The sequence below is a fragment of the Natator depressus genome, chromosome 1 (genome assembly GCF_965152275.1).
Source record: "Natator depressus isolate rNatDep1 chromosome 1, rNatDep2.hap1, whole genome shotgun sequence".
In the NCBI taxonomy this organism is placed as follows: Eukaryota; Metazoa; Chordata; order Testudines; family Cheloniidae; genus Natator; species Natator depressus.
The window spans coordinates 149,180,645-149,193,740 of NC_134234.1; the positions used below are offsets into that span (position 1 = coordinate 149,180,645).

At 46.6% G+C, this 13,096-nt stretch overlaps 1 protein-coding gene across 3 annotated transcripts in view; it reads left to right on the forward strand.

Moving 5' to 3' along the window:
• The first annotated feature begins 1,286 nt into the window (after positions 1 to 1,286).
• PRRG1 (proline rich and Gla domain 1) overlaps positions 1,287 to 13,096 on the forward strand; it is a 51,093-nt gene continuing 39,283 nt past the window's right edge. For 2 of the 3 annotated variants that reach the window (XM_074968698.1, XM_074968680.1), the window contains exon 1: positions 1,287 to 1,409. The gene's annotated coding sequence lies outside the window, so the exon portion shown is untranslated. Of the gene's footprint in view, positions 1,410 to 2,023; positions 2,043 to 13,096 lie in introns of those variants that run through there. The other variant, XM_074968688.1, reaches the window with a different exon arrangement.

Genomic DNA, 13,096 nt, shown 5'->3' on the forward strand with positions numbered 1-13,096 from the left:
CCTTACCTGATCACTCTCGTTACAGTGTGTATAGTAACACCCATTGTTTCTTGTTCTCTATGTATATAAATCTCCCCACTATATTTTCCTCTGAATGCATCGGATGAAGTGACCTATAGCTCACGAAAGCTTATGCTCAAAAAAATTTGTTAATCTCTAAGGTGCCACCAGTACTCCTTTTCTTTTTCACAAAGCGAACACTCCTTCTCTGTAATGGCGGATGGGGGCTGGCTCTAGTCTGAGGGAAAAACTGCCCTGAGAAGGGACGGGGAAGTCCTAGAGCAGTGGTTCCCAAACTGGGGTTCATGAACCCCGGGGGGTTCGCAAAATGTTACGGGGGGTTCTCGGGAAAAAATTCCCTAATGGTGGACAGAGCTGTCCCTAGGGACCCCGGGCAGCATGGGGCCAGCAGCCCGGAGCCCCTGGATTTCCAAGAGCTAAGCAGATCAAAGCAAGCATATCTATCACACTGAGGAGATTTAAACTTCAAGACTCCTTATAAGAAATGGAAAGGGAGGTGGATATTTTCCCCTGTTTTTAAAATTAAATAGACAGCTAGTATTGTTTCTAAAATTGTTAGAAAGAACAAGTTTAAGCTTTGCTGGAACGTGCGTTGTGTGCCTGGACTGCTCAAGACCTGAATGCTTGTGTAGGAGGAACTCTTTGAGTTGGCTTCTTAAATACCTTCACGCTGTTTCACATCTAATACTCCTTGATGAAACATAGGAGCCTTGTCTTATAACAGGCTTATTCAAAGTGATACACGCGACGAAAGTGAGATCTTTGGAATAGTGTTGCCGTTTTCATGATGTAATAAAAATACTATAATGATAAACAATAATTAATAATAAATGGTGTGTAATAAGCATGATATAAAAATAAATTTTATATTTCCAAGCTCATTGCTTTTCTCATTTATACTCAGGTAAAGGAGAAAATCCCTGGAAATATTCCTTTTTAGGAGGGGGTTCGAGAGACTTGACATTTTACTGAAAGGGGTTCACAGGCTGTTAAAATTTGGGAACCACTGCCCTAGAGGGGTGAGATGGGAGCTGAGTCCCAGAATAAAAGGGGTTAGTGTGCGCAGGGGGCGGAGCAGCGCTCCAGTGGGCGGGGGGCGGGCAGGGCTAGTCAGTCAGTCAGCCAGCCAGCCAGCCCAGCCCAGCCCAGCCCAGCCCCGCCCCTCAGTGCGCAGGGCGCCCCCTCCCAGTGAAGCTCCCGCCCACAGCGCCCTGGCCGCCTCATCCCCCGCCGGCTGCAGCTGGGGAGCCGCGGCGCTTGCGCAGAGGCAGCGCCAGCGCGGGCCGTCTCGGGAGCCGCGAGCTGGGTTGCGGCCGGGCGCGGGGGGGGGGGAGCGGAGTGGATCGTGCGCCGCTCCCGGAGCGGAGAGAGGAGCGCGGCGCGCCGAGGTCTGTGCCCGGGGCTGCCCCTCTGCCGGGGCGGGGCGGGAGGCTGGCGGGTGCACTTGGGGGGTACCGGGGGGTGAGCTGGGCTGATGGGGGCTTAGGCACGTGGTCCCTGGGCGTGGGTGGGGGCAGGGTACAGGGACTGGTGCGGGGGTGCAGGGTACGGGGTGTGGCAGGCGGCGCCGGGGGGTGCAGGGTAGGGGGAGTGGCAGGCAGTGTCCAGGGGTGGGTCCGTGGGGGCAGGGTACGGGGACTGGCAGGCGGTGCCCAGGTGTGGTTTCTTGCTTAGAGGAACTCTTCCAAGTCCTTCCTCTGCCGCCCCAAAAGTTCGGAGTTGGCGCTGCCTGTGTTTCTTCTTTTCTTTTGGGGGGTGAGGTGGTTGGAAAAGTTTGCTGTGGGACTGCGTTTAGTTGAGAGAGCCTGTGTATGGTGTGTTGGGGGAGGCAGCTTGCGGTGCTGGCTGTCCGGGGGAGTGATAACGGGGGTTTCTTGTCTGATTTCTGTTCTGGCCCATTGTGCTGCTGAAAATCAACAAAGGGGGTGTCTGTTTTGCAGGCGGCAGCAGGGTGTGACAGATGTGGGGGAGGGAGCTGCTCTTGCTCGCATTCTGTGTTCAGTAATTGTCTCTTTTGGGAGGTGAGAAAAAAGATCCTTTCAGCTCTTCCCCCCCCACCCTCATAGTCATCTGATGTTGGGTGTTTGTGACTGTGAGCTGTTTTGTGGATGGTGGCCCTGCCATTGATTGACATAACTATGGATTGGTTGTTTTTTTAAAAGGGAGATCCCAGTGTTTGGGTCTGTCACTGTAGTTTCTGTACTACATTCAGTTTTAGGTAGCTGGGTATCAGGAAGATAGAGGGAATTTAAGGGAAGAGTGAACCCAATGACTGTGGCTGGAGATTGATGAGGAAAGTTCAAAGTGTATATGTAATGTGTGTGTAGATATAGATATACATATGGTGGGTGGATCCTGCTGTAGAGGTTGCCTGGCACTTCCCATTATAAGACCCAGTTTTCAGTTGCTTATAACCTTGCTGAACTTTAACTGTTTGGGTGGAAATTTTCCATCCTGGGTTCCAGCCTCAGGTTGTATTTTTTTAAAAAACTTTGTTTTGTTTTTTAATTTAACAAGTCTAGGAAAGAATATGTTCTGCCCATGTTAAAAAATTCTATGGTTTTGTTTGGAAAGCTCAGCTACTCTAATGCTTTGGATCAGGGACTTGACATTTGGCTTGTAATTGGCCTTTATGTTAGAAATCTGCCTCTAGCCATCCCTGTTAACCACACAAATTTGGCCAAGTTATAAGCCTTTGAAAAATTGCAGTTAACATATGCTTGGTAGACACTTCTAAGATTTTAGTAAATTCCCTGAAGATTCTGTCCATGCTAGGCGTGCTTCAGGCAGCGGCTGAGCAGAACTTTTCCTGTAATTGCAACTCAGGGCTGTTGCTGGCCATGCCAGGTCTAGGTCTTCGCATCTGAACGCTCTATTTGGAGGACTGAGACTGGCTGAGCAAAAGGATTGAGACAAGCAGCTGAGAGAGAGGAACTCCATGAGCGCAACATTACGAATTTGTTCTCTCCATAAGGATGGAGTTTGCATTTGAAGCAAGAAAATTAGGCAACAGTTGAAAATGGTGCTTTTGATTAATTGAGATGTACAAAGGTCTGGGGGGGGTGGTAATGAATGTTTTGACCCCCTGCAATCTGGCTTCTGCTTCCTTCACTCTGTTGATATATGACTTGTCAAGGACTTGACTTTTTCTTTGCTAAATCTCAGATTCTCTACTCTGTTCTTTTTGACTTCTCTACTGCTTTTCGTGCTCGTAATCACATCCTCCTTAATGAAATATTATCCAACCAAGGCTTCCAGGATGCTGTCTGCTCCTAGCTTAGTGTTTCTGCAGTCTCTTTCTTTGGCCTCCCACAGCCATCTCTGCACGTTCTTCCGTGTTGCTCCTTAAATTCCAAATAAACTACTTGAAAAAATGGTATAGAGAACAATAAAGCACTGGTGAAAGGTGGATTGAATGACCTAATGTCTAACTTTGCTGTCCCTGCCAGCTATTTTTGTTCAAGTTCAAATGCTGGTAACTATTTAACCTTTTCAAATCTAATCTAACAATACCCAGCCATTTCCTTGTTTACCCTTTACTATCTGCTAATGGGTCTTGTTAAACAAAACTCTTTTCAGTGTCTGAGGTGTGCTTGGTCCTTCCCCCTTTGTAGTTGATTGTTGATGCTGCTGTTAATCAAATTCTCTGTAGTGCTGTAGCAATCAGCAATATTGAGTTACTAATCAAAATTGTAAATTCCTCCCATAAAATCAAAATGTGTCATATTTTTAAATCAGAATTTAGAAAACTGCATGCTAACTGCCTAAAATCCTGCTGAATTTTTGGTTTATTTAAAGCATTCACGTCCTGCCTTAAGCTATTGTAGTGTTGAGTTGTGGTATTTCATGGTAGGGATGACTGTTTCAAGGGTAGAGAATGATTTTTGTTGTGCAGCTTGTAAAGTATTTATAATTCTAGATGTAGCTATAAATACAATTGGATATACACTTTAATATCGGGCAGAGACTGACTTTGTTCTGTGTTTGTACATCCACTAACCAGTGGGGACCTGGTCTGTGACTCGGGTTTCCAGGTACTATGGTTATACAAATAATAATAATGCTGCCTCTTTCTAAACTATGGAAAAATACTTTTGGCATAAAATGAGACTTCTCTAGTGTAAGTGTTTGCAGTTTGGGTGGGAAAACAGGTCTCGTTAATCTGTTACTTGCTTTTGGATGATGCAGTTTTGCGGTAGTGTTTTGGCTTGGCTACACTTACATTTGATAGCGCTCTAACTTGCTGGCTCAGGGGGCTGAAAAATCACCCCCCTGAGCGCAGCAAGTCAGAGCGCTTTAAAGCGCTAGTGTAAACAGGCTCCCAGTGCTCAGAGCTAATCCCCTCGTGGCGGTGGATTACCAGGAGCACTGGGAGAGCTCTCTCCCAGTGCTCATGCGTGACCACACTCGCACTTCGAAGTGCTGCCGCGGGAGAGCTCCAGTGTAGCCATGCCCTTAGACAGATTTGTGTGAAGTGTTCTAAAAGATCCGAATCAACAAATTAAGCTTTCTGTATTAATTGCTAGTTAAAGTGACAGTATTTTAATAGTGATCAATAAATTATTTAGTCGGAAATCCTGTAACATTTTTAGGCTAGTGATCAGTCTATTTCAGTATAGCTTCTCCAGCAGTGGTCAGAATCAAGTGCACCTTTCTCATGTCAGTAAAATCATGCTGCATGCAATCCGGGAATAAACCGTCATGGGGGAAGTTTCTTAACCCCAGCCATTAGAGTTTGGCTTTGTGCCCTATAGCATGAGGATCTATATCCCTTCCAAACTCTTGGTTTGTTAGGATTTTTTATGCGTTTGGAGGGTGTGGGATGTTATTTCCTATTGTTGTAACTCTGGATACCTGTTTTCTATATAGAAACGCCTAATCCTTTTTTAAACCCTGCTAAGCTCTTGGACTCTGTGTGGCAATGAGTTCCATAGTCTAATTTCAGGTCTCAGCTTATGTTTACTTTATTGTATCTCTAAATCCATAACTTAGGTAAAATTTCAACTGCCTCTTTGTAACCTTCATCGTCTTAGCCATATCTCAGTAAAACAGTTTAACACCTGAAGAAGGGATCCTCTTTGGCTGAAAAACTTTAGTACTGTTATCACTGCTCAAAAATATATGTTTACCCACTAGCTGCTAGGCATATGATGGGGCTTGTGGGGGGAAGTACCAGTATGAGCTAGAGGGAAAGCCCTGCTGAGAAGTTCAGCCTCCTTGCATCTCCCCAACTGCTTGCTGGTAAAGGGGTGGTGCTGGGATTTTTACCAGGGTGCTGTTCACAGACTCTGCTTAGAGTCTCTAGCTTTCATATCAACCTTTGGATTCTAGATGTCTCTGCTTCTAGCTACTTGCCGAAGGGGAGAGGGAGCTTTTGGTTTCTCCTTTCCCTATTCCTCACCCTCAAGACTCTGGGCTGTTGCAAGGAGTGATAGGGAAAAGAGGTTGCTGCTATTGCCCCAGTCCTTTTTTTTTTTTTTTTTTTGTCCTTGTGGATAATTCTTGTGCCTGTCTTCTATCTCTTCCCTAGCTACAGCTGACATTGACATAATTCTTGAGGTTCTTACTATTGTTCATTCCTTACTGAATAACAGCCATGAAACTGACTACTCTTGCTAATTTCACTGTGTTGTTGCTTGGCAAAACTGTGAGCAGCAACAACAGAGGCGGTGGACAGGTGGTAACCCTGTTAGTCTGTTTGGAGATTTAGTAAGGCAACGCTACATGAGTCTACTTTTCGTTTCCAATTGGGAGACTTTCTTTGTAAATCATAGGGCTAGAGAGGTAACTTTTTAAACTGAAAGCTTAAATTTTGCAGAAACTGAAGTTAGGTGACAAAGACACTGTGAACAGCTTTTCACTTTTCAGAGGAGCAGCCGTGTTAGTCTGTATCCGCAAAAAGAACAGGAGTACTTGTGGCACCTTAGAGAAAGCTTATGCTCTAATAAATTTGTTAGTCTCTAAGGTGCCACAAGTACAGCTTTTCACTTGTGATTTAATTTTCTCAAACCATGACTGTAATTTTAGTAGTATCCACAAATGTGTCTTCCCCATGTGCTTGAGACAGACTTTCCAATTTAATGACTTATTAAATTAATTTCACTGCAGGGTTAAATTTATCAAGTGACTTCAGTGAATGTAAAACACTTTACTGACTCAGATCTTTTAAAGCTAATTTTAAGTAGAGTATTAGATTTTTTTTTTTTAAAGTTCCATGACACACTAGCAGCCTGGATTGTTCTCTGTAAATGGTTTGTCTTACATTGGCTGTTTCTTTGCATGTTTTATATTCAGAGAGAAAACGTGTATTGTACTAAACTTCAACAATTATTTCAGACAAAAGGAAGTGAAATGTAAATGGAGACTCTTCTTCTGTTAAGAGGATACTGTTTTTTCTTGGCAGCTGCAATGGTTTATCCACTAGTGCTGGAGGTGTATGGAAAAATCATTTAAACTATACATTAATGCAAAAATGGGAAGAATTGCCTTGGCACTCTATAATAATTTAAAAACCTTGCCACATGATTCCATTGCTGCAGTTCTAGTGATTTTTTTTGTAGCATTGTACTTGACTGTCTAAAATTGGAAACAAACACAAATTACATATCTTCATGCAACTAGGCACTTTATTTTCAAGTTAAGCTTCAGCCAAAATGGGTCATTTGTCTTTATTGACTAAGGGCTAAGAGAGGATGGCAGGGGTCCACTGTGTGTGTGGGAGGGTACCTAACGTACAGTCTTCCTCCATGCTATGGCAGGTAAATATTTTTAAGATGTTATTTAAATGCCCTTCCTCCCCCCCCCCCCCCACACCTTTGTACTTTCAGAGCCCTGCTAGAACTGTTGACCCCTTTGGACACAATGGTAATGACTAAGGTGTGCTGTCAGTTATTTTCCATCCATAATGACTGTGGCTATGGAAGTGGCTCATTGGCACAGCCACCCAAGCTATTACACATGTTGGAAGAAAGGGGTCAAGTCCTATCAGGTTGAGACATGAGTTCAAAATTCAAAATGCTAGAAGACTTTGGATAATGGGTGATTAGTCTAAATAGAGATGATACTCTTAGCATTTTAACCTTCACACATCATACCAGTAACCCATAGTAAGCTTCCTTCTCTTTTTAAATGAATGAGCTTCTCTATACTAGAGGACAGAAGTCTGTAATTGAACTGCTTGTATTTCAGCAGTTCAATTGCAAGTGTTTGAGTCCACTCTTGCAGATTTGCCCCTCTTTTGGGGTATCTCTTTTCTAAACAATGGCAGTTGTTGATTGTATTGTGGTAGTGCCTACAGGCCCCACTGTGCTAAGTACATAAGAATGGCCATACTGGGTCAGTCCAAAGGTCCATCTAGCCTAGTATGTCTTCCAACAGTGGCCAATGCCAGATGCCCCAGAGGGAATGAACAGAGCAGGTAATCATCGAGTGATCCATCTCCTGTCACCCATTCCCAGCTTTTGGCAAACAGTGTCTCTAAGGACACCATCCCTGCCCATCCTAGCTAATAGCCGTTGATGGACCTATCCTCCATGAATTTATCTAGTTCTTTTTTGAACCCTGTTATAGTCTTGGCCTTCACAACATCCTCTGGCAAAGAGTTCCACAGGTTGACTCTGTGCTGTGTGAAGCAATTATTTGTTTTGTTTGTTTGTTTTTTTTTGTTTGTTTCCTTTTATTTGTTTTAAACCTGCTGCCTATTAATTTCATTTGATGACCCCTAATTCTTGTGTTTATAAAGGAGTAAATAACACTTCCTTATTCATTTTCTCCACACCAGTCATGATTTTATAGACCTCAATCATATCCCCCTTTAGTCATCTCTTTTCCAAGCTGAAAAGTCCCAATCTTATTAATCTCATACGGAAGCTGTTCCATACCCCTAATCCTTTTTGTTGCCCTCTTCTGGACTTTTTCCAATTCCAATATATCTTTTTTGAGATGGGGCGACCACATCTGCATGCAGTATTCAAGGTGTGGGTGTACCATGGATTCACTTTTTGTAACATTTGTACAGTGAGTCCAAACTCAATTTATAAGGTAAGTAGCTGGTGCTTAGCCCACAGTTAAATGCAGAACTACTAGATGCAGTGGCTTTTGGGAGACTTCAGAAGGCTACTGTAGAATAACAAATCCGGTCACTGTATGATGGAAGGAACACTTTGAAGATCTACTGAATCGTGACTTCGATGTTGATGAAAGCATCTTTGACTTAATCCCTCAATGTACCATCCAGGACAATCCTAGAACCACCAACACTTCTTGAGGTAAGAAAAACCATCAGACAGATGAAGAACAATAAGGCATCTGGACCTGATGGAATTTCCACTGAAATCTTCAAAGAAGGAGGAGAAGAACTGGCTCACCAGCTTCACGCCCTAATCCTCAAGAACTGGAATTCAGAAGAAATCACAGCCGACCTTAGTCACGATCATGGCATTCCTACCTTCAAGAAAGGAGACAAATCAGATTGTGGAAACTATCAAGGAATCTCTCTGTTGTCCACATATGGAAAGATCCTCACCAGAATTCTCCTCAACAGGCTGCTCCCTCTTGCTGAGGAAATCCTCAAAGAATCACAATGCAGATTTAGACCAACTCAGGGTATTGCCAACATGGTCTTCACTGCTCACTAACTTCAGGAAAAGTACCATAAACAACACCAGCCTCTCTATATTGACCTCATTGACTTCATAAAAACATTTGATTCCATCAACCATGAGGCTCTGTGGAGAGCTCTCATCAAATTTGGCTGCCCACCAAAATATGTTGCTGTCCTCCGACCCCTCTACAAGAACATATCCATGACGGTTGTCAGCCGTGAATCTGAAACAGACTCCTTTATAGTCAAGACAGAAGTCAAGCAAGGTTGTGTCATCCCTCCAAACCTCTTCTCCATCTTTCTTGCTGTCATTCTCCTCGTCACTGAATTCCTCTCCAGACTTGATATCCAATACAGAATGGAGGGCAAGCTGTTCAACCTCAATTGCCTCCTATCCAAGACACAGACTATTATTGGATCAGTCATGGAACTTCAGTATGCAGACAATTGTGCCTTGTGCGCCCACTCAGAAGAAGATTTTCAAAAAACAGTTGACATCCTCTCTGAGGCCTACAATCAACTGAGTCTCTCACACCACACCAAGAAAACGAATGTAGGATTCATAAAGGTTTATGTGCTTGGCAACATTCAGGGCACACCCGGAGTGTTGTGTAGGAGTAGTGCACACACTGCTCCATCCAAGGGCATCAACCTTGGAATCTCGCCAAGATGATATGTATCGTGGGAAGCCTCTCAGGACTGGGCTCAAGGCCCGAGAGCAAGGAATGCGGTAGACAGAAATTGGTAAATAAGAATGTTAAACAAAGCCAGTGTATTCCTTTTATCTGTTGGAGAATGTAATGCGCGGGGGGAGAGAGAGAGAATAAAGGGGAAGGTGAAAAGCTGACAGGAGAAGCCTGTTAGTAGAGACCAGCCTGCTTGCTTGCTAAAAGCTGTATTCTGTCTCATCATTGAACCGCCACAACTGGCGCCCAAACGTGGGGCCCTCAGCACTCACCTCGCCCGGCAAGGGTTTCAGACGCGTCACTCATCCGCTTCGTGGATCCCGGTGAGTATTTTTCGTTGTGGTGAGTATGGGAAGCTCCCTCTCTGCTTTGCAAGTGCAACACCGCAATGAGCTACAGTATTTGCTGCGTAAGGCTCAGCATGACTGCCCCACTCGAGAACTCACTCTCCTGCTACAGGAGGTGAGTGCCCAATGCCCGTGGTACCCTGAAGCCGGAACCCTTAAGCTAGCGGACTGGGAGCGGTTGGGCCAGACATTGCACAAAGAGCCTCGGGCGTCCGTGCAGGCTTTACATGCCTGGCACCTCTGCCGCGACGCGATACAGCGTGTCGCCCCGGACAGGCCCTCCCTCGCGAGGCTAGTGATCTCGCCACGCCCGTCCGCTCCTGCAGCCATCCCCCCTCCTGACAATGCGACACAGTGTGTCACCTCAGAAAGACCCTCTCCCGCGCCAACAGAGGGGCTGCCGATCCCGCCACCCCTGTCCGCTCCTGCAACCATCCCTCCCCCTGCTTCGCCCCCAGTGCCTCTATTACCACCGCCTCCCTGGCCTTCCCCACCGGAGCCGGTGTGTGATCGCCCTCCGCCCGTGGGGCCCCATGCTCCGGGGCCCCCCGGGGGGTCGTCTGCGTCTGCTCAGGGGCTTTCGCTGGTGCAACAAATGGTTCACGCAGCGAAGACTCGCTCAGATCTTACAGCAGAGGAGCTGGCTGATCTGGTCTCAGTTTGTCCGGTGACCTGGCAGGATGATGGCCAGGGCAACCAGGTTGCAGACTGGGTCAGTTTGCCTTACTCGGTGATCAGAGAGGTAAAGAAAGCAATTCACGAGTTTGGCCTGACTAGCACGTATGTACGTGGTCTCATTGAAGGGCTCGGTACTGGGTACACCCTGATCCCTGAAGACTGGAAGGCGCTGTTGGGCATGATGCTGACGCCCAGTCAGTATGTTATTTGGCTTAGTGAGTATTGGCAGATGGCGGAACGCCAGGCCCAGGTATATAGAGAGCAAGGTATCATTTATGAGCAGTTGGCAGGGGAGGGCCAGTTTGCTATCGTTCAGCTGCAGTCTCAACTCCCTCAGGCCGTCTTCCCCATTATTTCCGCCTGCGCCCAGCATGCTTTCCGAAAGGTCCCGGATTCGGGCAGGCCTACTAAAAGCTTTGCCAGTATCCGTCAGGGTGCATCAGAGTCCTTTATGGATTTTACCAACAGATTGCAGGAGGCTATCCTCCGACAGGTGGATAACCCTGCGGCAGCTCAGGAGATCCTGTTAAAAATGGCGGTTGAAAATGCGAACGAGGATTGCCGCTGTGCTCTCCAGGCTGCACAAGCCTCTGGAATTCTAGAGCTGTCGGACATGCTGCGGGCGTGCCAAAACATCGGAACCCGAGCACATAAGGCTGGAGTTCTGGCTGCCGCCCTGCGAAAAACCGGGAAGGAGGGGAAGCGTTGTTACCGCTGTGGTAAGGAGGGTCACTTTCAGCGGGAGTGCCGCTCATCGACGGCACCCGCCCGCCCCTCAAAGAAGTGCCCCAAGTGTCGGAAGGGCTATCACTGGGCTAATCAGTGTCGTAGCGGGTCAGGAAACCGCACGACGGGTCCCCCCCGAACCCAGGGCCAAACGGGGGTGTTTCCCACTCAGACAACTGTTCCTCTGCCTTAAAATCCATAGACTCCATGAGGGCGGCGACTGCCGGAAGTGCAGGGCTTGATTTGATTATGCAGGAGGACGCTGATTTTCAGTTGCCAGGGGAGGTTTGCGCCATACCTACACAGGTGACGGGACCTCTCCCTGCCGGATTTGTGGGTCTGGTTCTCCCTCGCTCACACGCTGGGAAACAGGGTTTTTTTGTCATCCCAGGAGTCATCGATGCTGATTACACTGGTGTTATTAAGGTTCAGGTGTGGACCCATCTTCCGCAATCGCTCCCGCGTGGATGGTCAATTGCACAATTGATTTTAGTCCCCTATCAGGTGCCAGCCGCAGAGGATCGAGCCCGGGGCGGGAACGGCTTTGGATCGACGCTGTCTCAGTCGCCGTCTCACAATACGTCCTCTCCACTTGTTGCTCTGACAATGTCGGTCTGCCCCTCGAAACCTCAGTTAACACTTCTCTTAAATAATGTTCCTTTTACAGGGTTGGTGGACACTGGAGCTGACGTTACGGTGATTCGTGATCCGGAGTGGCCAGTCGGTTGGCCAACAGTTCCTTCTAAAGAGTTGTGGGGGATCAGGGGTAGCAAACCCGGGCGCCAAAGTTTGTCTTGGGTCACGGTCTCTAAACCAGGAGGCTGTGCCCTTGCTACAATCCGCCCTTTTGTACTCCCTGTCCACCTCAATATTTGGGGCCGTGATTTACTTACAAAGCTGGACACCACCCTCGATATTAATATATAATGGCCCAAAATCCTCCCTCACCCACCTTGCCATCCGCATTACCAGTGGTATGGCAATCCTTAGGGCCCATATGGATTGACCAGTGGCCCCTCCCTCTAGAAAAGCTGAAAGCGCTTCATTCACTTGTACAACAATATTTGCATGCACAGCGCTTGGAGAGCTTTACTAGTCCTTGGAATTAGCTGCTGTTATTTTGGCCTTTCAATTTTTTGCTGATTGTCCCTTTAATTTGATTATGGACACGCATTATGTTTATCAGGTAATTGATCATTTACCCCTTGCCCTCATTACCCCTCAGGTCGATGCGGACCTTCTTGGCCTGTTTTTGTCCTTACAGTATTTCATCACCACTCGTAATTTCCCTTATTTTGTTGCTCATATTCGCAGTCATACCCCTCTGCTTGGGCTACTCATTGAAGGCAATGCGCGCGCCGATCGCGCGTTACGTGGTCAGGTAAATTCCCTTTTTTCTGACCCCACTGAAAGCCATTCCTTTTTTCATCAGTCTGCCTCTGTTTTGGCCCGACAATTTCATATTCCTGCTGATCATGCACGTTCTATTGTTCGTTCCTGCCCCCACTGTGCCGCTGCTGCCCCTACCTTTTTTTATGCTGTTAACCCCAGAGGTACCGCAGCAAATCAGCTATGGCAAATGGATGTCACTCATGTGCCACAATTCCGCCCCTATTCCTTTTTACATGTTTCTGTTGATACTTATTCGGGGTTTCTGTGGGCAACCCCACGGCGTGGGGAAGCCACTGCTAAAGTTATTCACCATTTGCTAGCCTGTTTTTCTGTTATGGGTCGCCCAAGCCAGATTAAAATGGATAATGCCCCAGCCTATTGCTCCACAGCACTTTTCACCTTTTGTGCCCAATGGGACGTCCATCTCAAACACGGGATCCCTTATAATTCCACAGGCCAAGCCATTGTTGAACGTGCAAATCGCACGCTAAAAACCTTGCTTGACAAACTATTAAAACAAGGGGAGCTGCGTCTCCGAATCTTAGGAGACATTCAGCAACAATTGCATATCCTTTTGTTTACTTTAAATAATTTAACGCTGAACGCAGATCAGCAGACCCCCGCGGATCGGCATTTTCACAAAT